The 18,842-nt window shown below is 39.9% G+C and overlaps 2 long non-coding RNA genes and 1 pseudogene across 2 annotated transcripts; all 3 read left to right on the top strand.

Annotated features, from left to right (window-relative positions):
- The first annotated feature begins 12,724 nt into the window (after positions 1-12,724).
- Positions 12,725-12,797, top strand: LOC112201193 (annotated as a pseudogene).
- A 3,922-nt stretch (positions 12,798-16,719) lies between these two features.
- LOC112198204 lies at positions 16,720-17,582 on the top strand. Its single transcript, XR_002935894.2, has 3 exons — positions 16,720-17,115; positions 17,212-17,294; positions 17,554-17,582. It is a non-coding gene; the product is annotated as an uncharacterized LOC112198204 (long non-coding RNA).
- A 6-nt stretch (positions 17,583-17,588) lies between these two features.
- LOC112198207 lies at positions 17,589-18,199 on the top strand. The gene is made up of 2 exons (XR_002935898.2): positions 17,589-17,738; positions 18,005-18,199. It is a non-coding gene; the product is annotated as an uncharacterized LOC112198207 (long non-coding RNA).
- Positions 18,200-18,842: the final 643 nt, after the last annotated feature.

The following is an 18,842-nucleotide window of genomic DNA, read 5'->3' on the forward strand; positions in this document are numbered from 1 at the left end:
AACTATCCCTTACATGGCCGGAACGCCGCTGCCGGGTCAAACTCGACCACTGGAAAATCAAGGCCAACAAACATGATCGTCATGAAGAGTAGAGCAACTTCCATACTTGGAGCTAAGCCTAAATCGGTTTAGATCGTCCTAGATCAAGCTCACAAGATCAACCAATTGCTACCGTCTGATCAAGCTCCAGATTCACTGTGCACCGCTGATCTTCAACCCTTGATCTTCCACTCCACACGCCAAATCGTCCCTCAAGGCTGGTATGAGGATAATCAGAAGGAGGAGGAGATTCCAAAACCAAGAAGGATCGGCCGAGACGTCGCCGGAAAAGTGGATTTCTGGTCGAGTCCCGATCGCGTCGACTATAGCTGCTCCGATCTCTACCTTCCGGTGAACCACCGTGCAAACCAGCACCACAGGGAGGAGCGCATGGAGGAGGCGAACTGATTTGGGCTCGTCTGATGGTCTGCCGTGGCTGGAGCTCGCAGGAAAATCTGGGTTGGATTCACCGGGTCTGGGTCGGGTTAGTCGAAAATCAGGAGAGAGAACGGAGAGAAAAGAGAGTTTCCAAAAATGGAAACTTACCAAAATGAAAATAGTAACTTTCCCAAAAGGGAAACCCTTACATATAGTAACTTTCTAAATTTTCAAACGCTCATAACTTTCTCATACGAACTCCGATTTCTGCGTTCCGCATGTCCACGAACTCGTATCAATGCGCTCTACGACTTTCGTGAAGGAAGTTTTCGGAGAATCCCAACGTATAAAAAGTCAACCTTTGGCAACCCCCCTAAAACCACATTTTCCAAATAAAAATTCGTCCGAAACACTTCCGCTCCATCCACGAGCCACGAAACCGTCCAATAACCAAAATTTAAATTCCAGAAAATCCTTGGAAAATAAATACGAATTTCCGGGGCATCACAAAAAAATTGATGCAAATGCTCTGATGGGAACGATGTCATCCATTTGGGATTTGAAGAATCGCCTCTGGGAAGGAGAGGGATCGCATTGTTAATGGGGGTCTCTAGTTTTACAGAAAGTCCCTGCTTGCTTTGGCCCCTTACAATGACCTCTTCAACATGAAGTCAACCTCAATAACTTCTATTTTAGTGTCGGTGGAAGTTTTTGGTCTTCCGCCAGCATTGGTTATAGCGGTGGCTTTAATGGTTGCCTTCACTTTAGGGCTTATGCTATAGCTTGACAAGCCCGAGATCTGGTCGGGTACCTGTAAGTATTTGGTAGTGTCATAAAATTAAGGAGTCAGTGAGACAGGCATATCCACCTTTTAAGTTTGAATTCTTTCCACGAGTTTCGGTGGTGCTTGGTTGTAAATACTAGAAGTTTGTTGATTTTTTCCGGGTTTATGGCCTTTTGGAGCGCCCATCTTTTGGCTGTGCTAGTCCTCTCTTCCAGTAGGAGAGGGGCGGATTGTGTTCTGCTTCTTCTGGTATGCGTCCCAACCCTAACCCTAATTCTAGGATGCAAGGAAGCAGTTGATAGCTGCAGCGGCAGATGATGCAGATCCCTAACCTCTTTTTTGGTGGTTTGCTTTCTCTCTTAGTGTTTCTGCCTTTGCGCTGGCAGCTCTGAGTGTGTTTCGACTCTTGTTGCTTTTGACAGTGATAATCGTCAATGCATAATTGTGTGTGATCCTACTCCATTACGAGTGTTAGCCCGACTCTGGCACCTTTGATCACCTATGCCAAGAATTCGAAATAGCTAGTTCCCTTCTCACATGTTCAACTGGATTTTGAACCTTCCTTAGCTTCAGCTTCAAAGACCGGGCCATAGCAGTTTCTCCTGCAAATAAATGGAAATTAGGTCGACCAATTGGTAGCAAGAACAAGGTACAGAATGATGAAACTTTAGAAGGAGTCCAAGTTTCCCAAAAAGGAAAGCAAGAAGCTATTGATAAAGGGTAGATTGTGGATCAAGTTAAGTTTGTAGCTGCAGCTGATATTCCTAGGGAAGCCCCCTTTACGTATGGTTGTCCAAGGTTTAAGAATAAATTGGAGTTGGAGTTTGAATTACTCAGTGCCAACCTTAGTAGTGTTAAGCTACTGATTTCGAAGCTTTCTATCTAGGGTAGCTTTAGGGTTACCTAAACAATGATATAATTTTTTCGTGCCCTTCAAGAGTGGTCATTATATATTGTTACCCCCTTTAACATTTAATAGACTGAAACTCAATTCCCTTAAAAAGAAAAAGAAAAAGAAAAAAATCATGTTACATGACTCATTTTAACTCTTACTTGTGTTAGAGACTTGATACATGTGGATAAAAAAGCTTAAAGACAAGGGAAGTGAAATCCACACTCTCCCCATTTTATAATCCGCGCTTCTTCCCATTTTTTGTTGTAATTCTTGGAAAGACGTCTAGTGGATACAAAATTTAAGTTACTAAAAATGGAAAGAGGCGATTGTAAAATAGGTAATGAAAATTTCACTTTCTACAAACAACGGTCGATCTAATAGTAAATATGTAAAATATACAGTAGCACAAGACCAAAGATATAAATACAAAAAACTCACCTTCAATTAGATTTATATAAACAAGGACACAAGCCCAGGCCCAAAAACCAAATGATGCAGGTTTGACTCCGAATTTTCATAGAAAATGACCAAAATGCTTAGTTTTCATCAAAATTTACGCGTATTGCCACTGACCCAATACCCAACACCCCAAAACGAATGCCCTAAAATAGAAACCCCGAAACCCCAAATCTAAATCTACAAACGAAGTAGTAGTAGCTAGGCCTTGCAGCCTAAACCCTCTCAGAGTCTTTCTCTCTTGTGCTTTCGTGCTCAGCTCGAATCTGGCTTCAATGGAGGTTGATAAGCTAAGCCCTTACTCTTCTTTCGCTGCCTTCGTTTACGTTCATTTCGGTTTCTAGAAATTGCAAGTGGAACATGTTAGCATGGGGTGGTTATCAACAATTTGATTAGCATGAGGTGGTCTATGCTCTCAACAGGCAGGGCCAAACCCTTTATGGTTTCAATTGTTAGATTTGGAGGTGTAGGATCAATCTCTTTAGTTGGTTTGCTTGTCAAATTGTTGTGCTTTCATGATGCATACAAATTGGATGTGTAGGATTAATCTATGTCTTTTCTTGCTCTTTAGCAATCTCTTGGCTATGGTAGTTTTCGTGGGTTAGGAACTAATGCACATTAGATGTTTGATGAAAGTCCTCAATGAGGTCGTTGTTATACAAAACCATTTTGTTTTGTCATGTTGATTACTATTACTAATTGCTACTGGTTTGGTAATCTTGCTGTGGGAACAATGCGATTTTCTATGTTCTCAACTTCATTAATGGATGAACAGATCTAATTGCTAATGCTACTGCTCCTACTCCTGCTACTGCCACTACTCCTGCTCCTGCTCGTGCTACTGCAAATGAAGCTGCTATTGAACCAAGAACATGTTCAGTGATAAAGAAGAAGAAAAAGTTTGACGAAGAGCTCTGAGATTCTCTCTCTTAGCAACATGTAACTATTGTCAAATTTTAAATAAACTTCGCAAGTGCACGAATCGGTTGTAGTATAGCTTGTGCAAGTACGAGGTCATTCCAACTGGGGATTGATAACCAACTCCTACGTCCAACTAAATCGACTAAATTACGATAACAATTAACAAGAAAAGACACGCAAATGTTTTTGTGATTTTTATGAACAAGAGAAAAATAAAACTAGTTACCAACACAAATTAAGCAATGCAATCGATGTTATTTTTGAAAGAGTTTTAAGAACAACGATGGCAAACACTAGGGCTTCCAACTTCACCTTCGCAGTCCTATTAATGTTTCTAGTTTTTCCGATCATTAATTAACAAATCAATGTTGAAGATTCCGTCATATAAGCCTTATGGCAGAGTACTTATATGCATAGGTTCTCCCAAGTATGAAACTATCTTATGGCAGAGTATAGAATTCAATGTATCCCTAAAACATGGCATCTACTTTGGAACCTGTTTAAGCACAAATAGAACAAAAGGAATCACGTAAACCGATATAGCATGGCATCTACTAGACCAATTTATGGTTTTTAATCACAAGAAGCATTCAAGATTTGGCATGGGCATCTACCTACTCTTGCATCATATAACTTGAAACAAAATCCTAAAGGTAGCTAATCAATAGAATTTTGAAATCAGTAACAATTCTTATGGTGATTAAAAACTCAACATTGAATTCATAACTAATAATCATCGAACCAAAAACATAGAATAGTCAAGCTAAGGATCCATCGTGACCCTAGCAAAGAGTTTAGCTACTTAGAGTCATAACAGAAACGACGATCTTAAGGAAAAGCATAAAGTAAACTTGTGAAAGAGAAAGGAAGGAAACTAGTCGAAGAAAGCAGCCTCTAACTCCACGCGAACTCAGAATCTTCACTCCCAATCCTCCTTTCTTGCTTTGTGTCTTTTTCTTTTTATATGGCTCGACTCCTCATTCAAGTAGGGATTCCTAAACCTCCTTTGACTTGGATCTTCAATAATGATGATGTGGCACACTGAAGATTTCCAAATATATGTGTTGGGCCGTCTAGACATGAACATGTAAAAGATGTTGCAGATTCCCGTCCAAGCTGAACTGCCTTCACTTAAATAGCCATAACTCCTTCCAGAAAAGTCAGAATCGCAAACCGTAAAATTCCTCAGAAACTAGGCACATGGGGATTTCCTTGCATATAGGGTACAGCTCTTAATTCTAGGGGTTGTCTAGAGTACTTGGATGTTTATCATACACTCATTTACATCTAACTGAACCAAAATTACAATTTAGTTTAACCAAATTTACAACATTGACAACAAAGTTATCACATTTATTTTACACATTTACATATAATTGAACTAAGTTACTACATCGACAACAATTTGTTCATCAACTTGTAAAAATATCGTAGGTGGAGTAATACCTGTAATAGAACTAAAATTACCCAAAACATAACTCTATTTACCACAATAACAACAAAATTGTTGTCAGATCTGTAAATGAATGTATCACATACATACAGGTATCGTAGAATTTCCCCTAATTCCATCCGAGAAGTTCCCAGTATTCAGCAAAGGTAGGTCTTCTGCACAACAGTTTCTGTGTTAGTTAGCTCAGCTTAGCCTCCTTTCTTCTTTCTTTGAAACACACCTACAAAAACACTAAACTAACGTAAATGAACCATAAATATGGAGAGCTAAACACATATACCAAGAGTAAGAGGCATAGAAATATAGGAAAATATGAGCACATCAAATGTCCCCACACTTAGATATTGCTAGTCCCTTAGCAAAATTAAAACCAAAAAGACTCAAAAACAAGATCAACGAAAACACTAAGTAAATAATCTAATGCCCTTAACATGTTGTCTCAGCAATCTCCTACTTTTATGACACCAAGATAAGCACTTAACTAAGACTCAATACTTAGAAATTTCGAGAGTTAATTTCGACATATATTCCACGTATAAATATGTAAGACACAGATGTAACAATGGTGGTGGGTGGAGCTCAACATGTTTCAAACAATTTCAAGATTCATCCTCACCAAGATACACTTTCTTTCTTCACTCAGAATCAAGGCTAATGCTTAAAAGCTTATTCATCCATATATATGTAAGAGATAATATTTTGAGGCAATCAAATACCTCACATATTTAAGAAACAAGAGCACTTTGTGAAATAATTTTTATAAAACCTCGTGAAAGATACCGATTTCCTTGCACAAATGGACCTAAACCATATGCTCAACTCATATGATTAATCTCCACAGATCAAAGGCTGCCCATCTTGAGGATCAAAGAGGTCTTATTTAAGGCTGCAATTAATGGGGCTAGGTATAAGGGTTTATAGAAACGAAAAGGATAGGAGATTTCAACAAAAAGTGTACTCAAACTTAGTAGAGCTTATGTTGATATTAGGAGACTATCTTCTTGAACCTTTGAAACCACCAAGGCATCTTCAACGTTAGAACCACTCCTTTTGGGAACAAACAAGGAACCAAACTCAACAATTTTTTCTTTGTTTTTTTTTCTTCCTTAGCCGTGACTTTTTTTGTTTGTTTTTTCTTTTTTTTTCACGGCTGAGGTACCTATTTTGGCTTGGTTTCCCCCACACTTATTCTTCTTCATCTACATAACGACGCTTCCTTGATCTTGTATAAGTCTCATGTACAAGCTCTACTAAATCTCACAACAAGGGTAGGGATACGACTATACTAAGGTTTAAGGTTTAAGGATTATGAGGGTGATGAACGAAAGGTTAAAACGTAGGCTCAAAGGGCTAAACTAAGGGGTGCACATCATGTGTACACAAAAATGGGGACACAAGCTATTTTAGGCTATGGTGAAAGTTCCTAGGTGCCTTTATCCTTTCCCCAATCAGGTGCATAAAATGACTACAAGCTTTGGAAAACACATGAGCAAGTTCTAGTAATTTCTCTAGTCCATTACATTCTATGGCAAGCAATCAATCAACGAGAAGGATAACGAGGTTATCAAACAAATAGCCAATGAAAGATTGATTTCCTTTGAAACTCTTAGACAGAAAAGCACAAATATAGGCACAAAATCTCACACAAAGGTTTTTGAATCTCAAACGCTTTAATATGCTCAAAAATCTGTACCAAGTTAACTTTTCCACATCTACTACACGCACATATATGCTTTTCATATGTCAAAATTAACCAAAGAAATTCCTTTGAAATCATCTCAATCTTGTGATCCTTTTCTAGCCATAATTTCAGAAGATATAGTTTCGTCACAGACTAGTTAAGGGCTTCTATGATTCAAGACAAACAAACGACAATTTGAAAACAATTTGACTCAACAAAGGCAATGAATATATATATATATATATATATATATTTGGGTTTTTGTAATGTGACTCACTAACAAATTGACAAATTTATATTTCCCTCCCCTACACTAAAATCAAACATTGTCCTCAATGTATGGCAATATAAATCACAATGCATATTAGAGCGTAGAGAAAGAAAATCCAAAAGAAGGCATAGGAAGATAAGAAAGGTGATAGAAAAGTTCCCCCTTGACGACCTCCCAATGCTCACGACCTTTGGAGAAGAACGAAATTAGACACCAACTTCAAGGCACAAGGCCTTGACTTCCAAAATGTAAGTTCCTTGCTATATAGACTCCAAAAGAAGTGAGGATGGGGTGAGAAGGAGAGAAAAAAGGAAAAGTAAACTTTTGAACTCCGCAATTATGTGTCATGAGGCCAACTGCCAGCCCTTATAACTTCTGCAGGGAATGCTCGATGGATAAGCTGCTACTGGGAGCTGAAAGCTGGTGTTACAAGATGTCCATGAATATATTTCACATGTCCTAACTCCAAGTAGATCGAAATTGGCAGCCCTGCAAAGTTAGAAAAAAACAGAATTCACAGAATAGTTGAGAAAAGGACCATTATCCATTCAAACCTCAATTTCAAAAGGTTCTGGCGCTCCATTGGAAAACTTGCTATGAAACAATTTTGAAGTAGATATCTTAAGATTTCTGTGCATATAAAATTTTCCCTCATTGGACCCCCAGAAATACTCCCTGTTTGGCCTTTTATGTGACCGAACTGCACAGATTCTGCTTTTCTGGACTGACCGTTCGGTACTCAAAATGGAACTGGGAACGCATATGACCTCCAAATGTAGTTCTATAAAAACCGCAGAAAACTAGGCTCACAGACCTTTCTGTGCATGCAAAGTACAAATAGCCAAAGTTGGCTAACTGCTTGGCCTGTACTCTGTTTCCGAGCAGAAAAGTGTATATTTCCTATCCTTCCTTAATGTTTGCACCTGCACAATCACAAAAACATTAAAGAGAAACAAAAATTAACACAAAAGAATAGAGAAAGCGATTGGGTTGTCTCCCAACAACCGCTAAATTTTATGTCTTCAACCAGACGTAGCCTTGGAGCATGAGAACTAAGTTGAAGAAGAAGGGTCAGTAAAGTTCAAACCCCCCTTTTGTGCATCGTAATTTGGCTCCAAATAATGCTTTAAACGCTGCCCATTAACCTTGAAGAGATTCCCAGTTTGGATGTTTTGAATTTCCACTGCTCCATGAGGAAAAACTTGAGTAATAAGGAAAGGTCCGTACCACCATGAACGAAGTTTGCCGGGAAAGAGTCTCAACCGTGAGTTGTACAACAGCACCTTTTGATTTGGGAAAAATTCCTTCCATAGAATTCGCCTATCATGATAAAGATTTGTTCTTTCCTTGTAAATCTTGGTATTCTCGTAAGCATCATTCCTCAATTCATTAAGTTGAAGCTTCCTCGCGTCGCCGATTGTTTTTATGTCAAAATTGAGCTTCTTGATTGCCCAATAAGTCTTGTGTTCAAGCTCAACCGGAAGGTGACAAGCTTTTCCAAAAACAATGAGATATGGAGACATCCCGATAGGAGTTTTATAGGCAGTTCTATAAGCCCACAATGCATCACTTAACTTCATCCCCCAATCTTTTCTTGATGTTTGCATAGTTTTCTCGAGGATGCTCTTGATTTCTCTAAATGAAATCTCAACTTGACCACTTGTTTGAGGGTGATAAGGAGTTGAAACCTTGTGAGTAACATTGTACTTCTTCATAAGGGCTTCAAGGCTTGTTGTAAAAGTGAGATTCTCCATCACTAATAATTGCCCGAGATGTGCCAAAGCAAGTAAAAATCATCTCCTTGAGAAAACTAAGCACCACTTTGTGATCGTTGGTCTTGTAAGGCATGGCTTCAACCCACTTCGAGACATAAGCCACAGCCACCAAGATGTAGATATAACCATAGGAAGATGGGAATGGTCCCATGAAGTCTATCCCCCAAACATCAAAGATTTCGACTTCAGAATATTTTGGAGTGGCATTTGATTCCTAGAAGATATATTTCCAGTCTGTTGGCAGCAATCACAAGCCACATAATAGGTATGAGCATCCAAAAACAAGGTAGGCCAATAAAATCCACTTTGTAGAACCTTCAATGCCGTTTTCTTGGGGCCAAAGTGCCCTCCACATGCATATGTATGACAAAACATGAGAACACTCCTTGCTTCACTATCCAGAACACACCTTCTTATGATTTGATCGGGGCAATGGTTGAAGAGGTAAGGATCATCCCAAAGATAATGTTTAACCTTTGAAAGAAATTTCTTGACTTCTTGCTTGCCAAAATCTTCCGGAATTATTACTCTTACCAAGAATTTCATAATATCTGCTAACCATGGAACCTCTTGATCTTGATCAAGGATAAAAAGTTGCTCATCAGGAAAGCACTTTCTCAAAGGCAACTCACCACCACATTCTTCGTCATTAACCAATTGAGACAAGTGATCCGCCACGACATTCTCGGTCCCCTTTTAATCTCGGATTTTTAAATCAAATTCTTGAAGCAAGAGAATCCAACGAATTAGCCTTGGCTTGGCATCCTTTATTGACAATAAGTACTGTAGAGCCACATGATCCATGAAGACAATAACCTTAGAACCAACAAGGTAAGGCCGGAACTTTTCCGATGCATAAACCACTGCAAGTAACTCCTTCTCTGTCGTTGAGTAATTGAGCTGAGCGTCAATGAGTGTCCGACTTGCATAATAAATGACATGAGGAAGCTTATTTACCCACTGCCCCAAAACGGCTCCTATAGCATAGTCGGATGCATCGCACATTAATTCAAAGGGAACACTCCAATCTAGAGCCATAATGATGGGGGCTGTTGTTAAGAGCTCTTTAAGTGTGTTGAAAGCCTTTAAACATGCATCGTCAAATGAAAAGATGGTGTCCTTAGAAAGAAGATCACATAAAGGCTTGGATATGCGTGAGAAATCCTTAATGAACTTGCGATAAAAGCCAACATGTCCAAGAAAGCTCCTAATTCCTTTGACTGTTGTAGGAGGAGGAAGCTTCGCAATTAAATCAATTTTTGCCTTGTCGACTTCAATACCTCTACTTGAAACCACATGGCTGAGTACAATACCTTGTTGCACCATGAAATGGCATTTCTCCCAATTAAGAACCAAGTTTCATTCCTTACATCTTTTGAGAACTAGCTCCAAGTGATGGAGACACTCATCAAAACTAGCGCCAAAAACACTGAAGTCGTCCATGAATACTTCGATGAATCTTTCCACCATATCAGAGAAAATACTTAGCATGCACCTTTGAAAAGTTGCCAGCGCATTACAAAGACCGAATGGCATCCTCTGGTATTTATAAGTGCCAAAGGGACATGTAAAAGTTGTTTTCTCTTGATCTTCCGGTGCTATGGCAATCTGATTATAATCGCTATATCCATCCAAGAAACAGTAGTGACTATGACCGGCAAATTTTTCAAGCATTTGATCTATAAATGGTAGAGGAAAGTGATCCTTGCATGTAGATGCATTAAGCTTCCGATAATCGATGCAAACTTTCCATCCCGTAGTCATTCTTTGAGGCGCCAATTCATGGGAATCATTCTTGACGACTGTAATACCGGATTTCTTTGGAACAACTTGGACCGGATTCACCCACTTGCTATCTGAAATAGGATAAATAATTCCTACATCAAGGAGCTTCAAAACTTCAGCTCTCACAATATCTTTCATATGCGAGTTCAATCTCCTTTGTGCCTTACGACTTGGCTTTGATTCCCCCTCCAAAAGAATATGATGCATGCACTTTGTGGGGCTTATACCTTTAATATCTGCAATAGACCACCCAATAGCTGTCATATGATCTTTAAGAACTCTCAACAATTTCTCTTCTTCAATCCCACTTAAGTTGGACGTAACGATCATGGGTAAAGTTTCTGAATCACCCAAATATGCATATTTAAGATGTTCTGGGAGTGGTTTCAATTCCAATTTAGGTGCTTCAACAATAGAAGGAACTATCTTGCTGTTTGATGGTGGAAGAGGCTCAAAACTTGTTTGAAACTGTGGAGAATACTTAGGAGTAGCTTCGAGGATTGCAACTGCATCTTCAATCCCTGGTTCGTTAAACTCCATTCCACTTTGGGTAATACATGTCTCCAAAAAGTCTGGGGAACGATTTTCAATGAAACTTTGTTGCACAATTTGATCCACAACTTCAAGGGAAAAGCAATGGTAACCCTCAGAAGGATGTTTAGCCGCATCAAAGATGTTGAATTCTACCATCATATCTTGCACTTCCATTGTAAGTCTTCCTCTTTTTACGTCTATCATTGTTCTTGCAATGGCCATGAATGGTCTGTCCAAAAGCATTGGGATTTCGTGATCTGGTATTGGTACCTCAAAAGTATAAAGAAATTTGCTGGAAGAATGAGTTGATCAACCTTCTTCAATACATCTTCAATGATTCCTCTAGGAATTTTGACTGATCGATCTGGCAGCTGTAACTTCACCGTAGTTGCTTGCAATTCACCCAAGTTCAATTGTTCATACATAGAGTACGGCATAAGGTTTACACTTGCACCCAAATCTAACAGAGCTTTCTTGAAAGAATGATCCCCAAAAGTGCAAGGGATTGGAAAGCTGCCAGGATCCTTCAATTTTGGAGGAAGCTTTCTTTATAGCACTGCACTCACTTCCTTAGACAACATAACCTTTTCATGCTCTTCAAACTTCCTTTTAGTCATGCACAAATCTTTGAGGAACTTTGCATATGTAGGGATTTGTTTTATTACATCAGGGAGAGGAATGTTAATATGTACCTTTTTGAACATCTCCAAAATGTCCATCATATGCTTGTCATTCTTCTTCTTCATTAAGCATTGAGGATAGGGGATAGGAGGCACATATAACTGCTCTTGAGTGGATGTTGAAGATATCTTTGGAGTAGACGAAACTACATGTTTATGAACATGGTGTTTCTGGTCTTTGGAACGGTCTTTGGACTCTTCTGGGATTGATACAGCCATACGATTCTGTGGTGGGTCAGCTGCAAATTTCTATTGTTGCATGTTCTCCTCAAAGTTGTAACTGAATTCACAGGCTTGTGGTTCACCGGATTGATCTCTACTTGACTTGGAAATTTGCCTTGTTCCTGTTCACTCAATTTGGCAACTATCTGCCCTACTTGTGTTTTAAGCTTAGAGATACAGGCTCCATGGTTGTTCATTTTTCTTGCAAGAGTATCGATAGTATTAGACAAGTGTTGAACATGATGTTGTTGGCTTAACATGAAGGCTTTCATGGTTTCCTCAAGCGAGGACTTTTGCGGTTCGATCAGTGCTCCTTGATATGGTTGATAGGATCCTTGTGATTGTCCAGCATCTTGATTGTTTCTCCAAGAAAAATTTGGATGATTTCTCCATCCCAAGTTATATGTATTAGAATATGGATCATTCCTCGGTCTTGAATTGAAATCATTGACTTGTTGAACTTCTTCAAGCATAGGATTTGAGGGGTACTCATCAATATCATGGGCACCACTTGAACATAATGCACATGCCCCCTTCACCTTGTTTAAAAGTGGGGTATGCCCTTGTAATTGCTTTCTGAGAGCTGCAACTTCTTCTTCTAGTCCCCCCCTCCCCCCCCCCCGGTGCTTTTACTTCATAAATACCTCCTCTTTTTGATGTTTGTGCTAGTGCTCGTACATCCCTAGGACTATAGTCCCAATGCTTTGAATTTTCACATATGTTATCAAATGCTTCTATGGCTTCTTCTGTTGTTTTCTCCATTAGACTCCCTCGCACTGTCGCATCGACTATTGCTCTAGTTTGAGATGTAAGCCCTCTATAGAAGTAATTGATTTTCTGCCACAGTTCAAAGCCATGATGAGGACATTTCAAAAAAAAATCCTTGTAGTGCTCCCATGCATCATGAAAAGGTTCATGGGCTTCTTGAGCAAAGGTCATGATTTGGGTGATCAATGCATTCGTCTTGCGAGCTGGAAAGAACTTACTAAGGAACTTCTTGGATAATTCTGCCCAAGAGTCAATGGAGCCTTGTGTAAGAGAGTCAAGCCAACTTTGTGCTTTATCTTTCAAAGAGAATGGGAACATGCGAAGTCAAATTTGCTCTTTGGTGACTCCTTGGTAGTTGAACGTTGAACATATTGCAAAGAATCCTTTGAGATGATTATAGGGGTTCTCATTCTCCTTCCCATAGAATGTAGGAAGAAGTTGGATTGTTGCAGGATGTATCTCAGATTGTTGTGCAATAGGTGCCAAGGCAATGCATGAAGGAGCATCATAGGTTGTTAGTGCAGTATACTCACGCAAGTTCTTGGGTGGGTCGTTGTTTACGAGTTGATCAGCCATTGTTGTCGGAAGAGTTTGAACAACAGGCTTCTCAAATCGGAATGTTACTTGGAATTTGCTACGAGCCCTAGCTGCTCAAATTCGTCTCCCCTGGTTAGTTGCTGGAGACTTTAATGAAATCCTTTATCTGGCAGATAAATTGGGTGGCCCGGCTCGGTGTTTTACTCAGATGAATAGATTTCATCAAGCCCTGATAGATTTGAGTTGATGGACATGGGTTTTATTGGTTCCCGGTATACCTAGTCGAATCGTTTTACAAAAGAAAGGCTTGACCGAGCCTGTCTTCCAGTGGAGAGAGATGTATCCCTTTTCTCGGGTTGTCACCCTACCTCTGAGCAGATCGGATCACTGTCCTCTGCTTATTGAGGTTGATCTAGAGATGCCTATACTGCACCGCATCCCTCGACTTTTTCGATTTGAAGAAATGTGGCTGCACCATTCCGATTGCACCAGTGTTGTTCAACAAGGTTGGATATTGCCAATGACCGGTGATTCTATGGCACAGGTAGGCCGAAAGATAAAACATACTGGTAACTTATTCCTTAGTTGGCATGTAGGGGTGTTCTAGCAGAGGCAGGTTGAGATGACACTCATTCAAGGTAAGTTGGATGATTTAATGAAGAAGAATTATGAGGCTTCCCATTTTGATGAGCAAAGGGCACTTTAGTTTAGGTTGAATGAAATGCTTTCCATCAATGAGACATATTGGCGGCAACGTTCAAAGATTCAATGGCTTAAAGAGGGTGACCGCAATACTGCTTTCTTTCACCGGAGAGCATCAAATAGAAGGTGTCGGAACCGAGTTAAGGTATTGGTAAAAGAAGATGGACAATGGACTTCTGAACCGGATGAAGTGGCTAATGTTTTAGTCAGGTATTATGAGTCCATATTTCGTTATGAGCATTCTGACCTAATGGCTACGGCAATGATTCTTGATTGTCTACAACCTCTAGTTCCTGAGGACATGAATTCCAAGCTCTTAGCCCCATATCAGACGAAGAGATCAAAATAGCTTTATTCCAGATGCATCCCTCAAAATCCCAGGGACCGGATGGTATATCTCCCTGTTTCTATCAGAAATGTTGGGGGGTGGTAGAGTTTGATATGTGTAGGGCAGTTAGAGAAGTACTTCGCACAGGGCAGATCTCACAGGAGTCAAACTTCACCCATCTTACTTTAATCTCGAAGATTAAAGAGCCACAACTAGCCTCCGATCTACGACTGATAGCTCTATGCAATGTGGTTTACAAAATTACTTCTAAGGTTTTGGCTAACAGATTGAATAGGATACTTCCCCACATTATTTCTCCATTGCAAAGTGCCTTTGTCCCTGGATGACTCATCTCTGATAATACTTTAGTGGCTACAGAAGTAGCTCATTTTATGAAGAAACTTAAACGACAGGCTGATGGTTTCTTTTCCTTGAAACTTGACATCTCCAAAGCCTATGACAGACTTGAGTGGTAGTATTTGGAGGCTATTTTAGTGAAACTTGGATTCTGCAGAACATGGGTGGATGTAGTCTTGGCTACTGTTAAATCTGTAAGCTACTCTATCTTAATCAATGGTATACCTACTGGATTCATTTGGCCTACAAGGGGCATCAGACAAGGGAATCCACTATCCCCCTACTTATTTATCCTCTGTGCAGAGGGTCTCTCTGCTCTGATTACATCCTCTATCTAGAATGGGAGTATCAAAGGCCTAGCTATGTCACCTTCTGCTCCTATTATTCACCATTTGTTGTTTGCAGATGATTGTTTTTTGTTTGGGGAAGCTTCTGCTAGAGAATGTCAAGTTTATAAAAATATTCTCTCTATCTATGCTCGGGCTTCAGGTCAAAATATTAATCTGCAAAAATCTAGTGTTGTGTTCAGTGGTAGTGTGGGGCTGCCTTTAAGGAATCAATTAGCTGAAATTCTTGGTGTCGAATGTGTTAAGGAGCATGGCTTGTATTTGGGATTACCTATACATGTTGGTCATAACAAAACAGCTATTTTTGCTTACTTGAAGGAGAGACTCACTAAAAAATTGGTAAGTTGGAGGTCAAAGGTTCTGAGTGCAGGAGGTAAAGAGCTGCTTATTGAAGTTGTTGCTCAAACTTTACCCAATTATGTTATGAATTGCTATTCGCTACCCAAGTCTCTTTGTGATGATCTTCAGCAGCTTTGTTCCCAATTTTTTTGGGGAAGTACAGACGATAAAAGAAAGATTCATTGGTGGTCTTGGGAGAGAATGTGTCTCCCAAAGGAGCAAGGTGGTATGGGATTTAAACATTTGCATGCTCATAATTTAGCCATGTTATCGAAACAAGGGTAGAGAATTCTGTCGAAACAAGGGTAAAAAAAAAAATACTAAATACTATTTAGTCCTTGAGCTTTTGACCATAAAATACTTCAGTCTCTGACCTTCTAATTTCACACGTTTAGTCCATATACTTCAAAATTTCAGACCAATAGGTCCTTGCCGTCTAAAAGTCGCGGTGAAATGTCTATTATGCCCTCAGTTCTTTTTTTTTTAATAAATTTATTCCTTTCTCTTTTTTTATTTATTTATTTTTTTATTATTCTTTTTTTTTTCAAATAGAAAGAAAGAAAGGGAAAAAAAAAAATTCCTTTTCCAAAAAAATAACACCTCTGGAGTATATGTGCGTATATGTGGTCTGGGCATGTGCATTCCTTTTCCACATAAATTGCAATTACGCGCATAGAAATGTGTGTAATCACACCTCTGGAGTAGTACCAAAAGAGGATTTCCGCTATGTCTATGTACATAAATGTCTAATGAATGAGTCTATTTCTATGTACCACTGTGGACACTCCCACTATCTTCTTGTCTGTCTGTAAATGACAGCGAAAGGGTATGTAGTGGTTTATTCTAGCTTTAGATGAATATGTATATTGGCACCCGGCTTTAGGTATGATTAAAAAAATAATACTAATTAATAAGCTAATAAAAAAAAAATCCAATTCTGAACTCTGAAGTCATTTAGCGCCAAAGTGCCAAACCAGTGAGCTCTTCCGCCTATTTGATACTCGCCAGACTGATTGAGAAGAAGATGAAGAACTTGACACCAGGGCTAGCTTTTTCGAGAGCGATTAAGAAGAAATGGTAGAGCTGTACGTGCTTTGTACTCGATCAGCGGAGCTTGCCGCCTCCATTTCTCAGAGACTTGAAGCAGGTAAATAAGCGACTAGATCCAATTCTATCACTGTCGTTTCAAATCAATCATATAACTCGTCCTTCAATTTCTGCTTAAATCACCATCCGTGAGCGTTTGGCCGCTCAATTTTTCGTCCAACTCACTCTTGCAGCTCGCTAATCTCTACGTCGTACGTGGTGCAAATCGGAAAATGCATTCCAGCCTCAGATGCAGGGGCGGATCTAGTATGTACGTGGGGCGGGCTATAGCCCGTCCGAAGATTTTGGACAAAAAAAAAAACCTAGATGTATATATATATATTTTAGTTGGGTATAAGTGTATTGTCTATAATTCCAGCCCGTTCGAGTATTTTTCTTAACTCGCCCTTCATCACTTGGTCAGTCCCTCTCCTCCTCAGTCCTCATCAGTCATCACTTCGATAATTCGATTTCGCTCCCAGGCTCCCAGCCTCCTCCTCCTCGGCTCCTCATCACTTCGATTACGCTCCCAGGCTCCCAGCCTCCTCCTCCTCAGTCCTCATCAGTCATCAGTTCGATTTCGCTCCCAGGCTCCCAGCCTCCTCCTCCTCAGTCCTCATCAGTCATCAGTTCGATTTCGCTCCCAGGCTCCCAGCCTCCTCCTCCTCGGCTCCTCCTCCTCTTCTAAACTTCTGCAAATCTGCAGCTCTGGCCTCTAGGCTCTGGAATTCTCGGCTTCTCCAAGACATCAACATCAATTTGAGGCAATGATTCAATGTAAGATTTTGTTTAATTAATTGAATCAATCCAATTTGGGGCAATTTATAGGGTTTAAGGATTGATGTGAAATTCATGTTCCTGGGTTGTATTCAGGTGAAGATTTCATGGATTGAACTCATTGAAGAATGAAGATTTCATGGATTGAACTCATCTTCGTCTCATCGTCTCATCGTCTGGTATGCAAATCTGCAATTTAACATTTTATTGTTTAATTGTTGTGGACTGTGGGTTAAATGTGATGTGATTAAGTTGATTAATTGATTAACTGTCAAGCGGTTCTACAAATCTGAGTTGCTTTTTTCTTTTCCTTTCATAGTTTCATTGTGCATCAGTGCATCAGTGCATATAATTGTGACTTGTATTGTGGTTTTTTATTTTTCTTAAATTAGTTATTATGAAAAGTAGTTGATTCAAAGTTAATTTCTTAATTTATAGGTGTTAGAGTAACATGTCAAATCATGAGCAGCGATCAAAATTCATTGACTCATGGTTTAAAAGAACAAATGTTGAGTCTTCAAGTTCAAATGTAGTTTCTGAACCTTCCATATCCTCTCCAAATATTGATGTTGAACCTCAACCTTCCATTCCTGAACCACAAAATAATATCAACGGTCTTGAACGTGATCCTGGATTGCGTTGTGCCATATGGAAATATCCAGTGAATGAGCGTGATAGTATTCGAAAAGCCTATGTTTTGTTGGGTCCATTTCAACCTGAGTTAGAATTTCCATTCATTGAACAAGGGAGTCAACCACGAAGATTTCAGTTTTCTTGGTTCAAGGATAATCCATGGCTGATGAGTTTCTTGGTGATTGTATGGTCCTTCATATTGAGAAGGAATATGCTGAATCTATTGACAATGAATCGGTGATCAAAGAGTTTGAAGCTTGTGGAACTCGTAGAGTTAGATTTAGTTAGTTTAGGTTCTTGTATTGCATTGCACGTTTATTTTGTTATTGATTTTGTTTTTTAGTTTTGTATAGATATGCATTTGAAGGGTAAGGCTCACTACATCCCCCCTTGACTAGGTGTATATTTTTCTTAAATTAATAAAATTCTCTCGCACCGTCGAGATTCTCTATAATATATATATATATATATATATATATATATATACACGGAGGCGTTCCAAAGAGGACGTCCGCACTTTCGTTAAAGTGCGGACGGCGCTGCTGCAGCTCGGCTCGGGGCGCGACGGAGCGGCGAGGGTTGCCGGAAGGACGCCAGGGGTCGGGCGGAGCCGTCTGCAGTAGGTTGAGTCGCCGGCGACGTCGTTGGAGGGCTGCCCAGAAAACCTGCAGTTGCAGGTCGGGTTGCTGCCCAGAACCTGCAACCCCGACCTCCTCCGACCGTGAACACTGCCCAGAACAGTCCAAGATGCCTCCGGCCTCCCTCCTGCAAGCCGCGCGCCGCCGCCGCCTGGAACGCCTCCGCTGCATCGCCGTCCGCACTACGCTAAAGTGCGGACGTCCGCTTCAGAACGGGCCTCTATATATATATATATATATATATATATATATTTTGTTGAAGAAATCCCAGCCCGTCCAAAGTTTCAATCCTGGATCCGCCCCTGCTCAGATGGACGATTCCGGTCCCTGGGCTCAAGTATTTTCTCTGATATATATACTCATTTTGTTGATTGCGTTTGTTGATTTTTATATTTCATTGCAGATGTGAAGCTTTCCAGTGTCAAGTGCTACTGCCCATTTATGTTTAAGTGGAAG

Source organism: Rosa chinensis, chromosome 4 (assembly GCF_002994745.2).
Source record: "Rosa chinensis cultivar Old Blush chromosome 4, RchiOBHm-V2, whole genome shotgun sequence".
Taxonomy (NCBI): Eukaryota; Viridiplantae; Streptophyta; class Magnoliopsida; order Rosales; family Rosaceae; genus Rosa; species Rosa chinensis.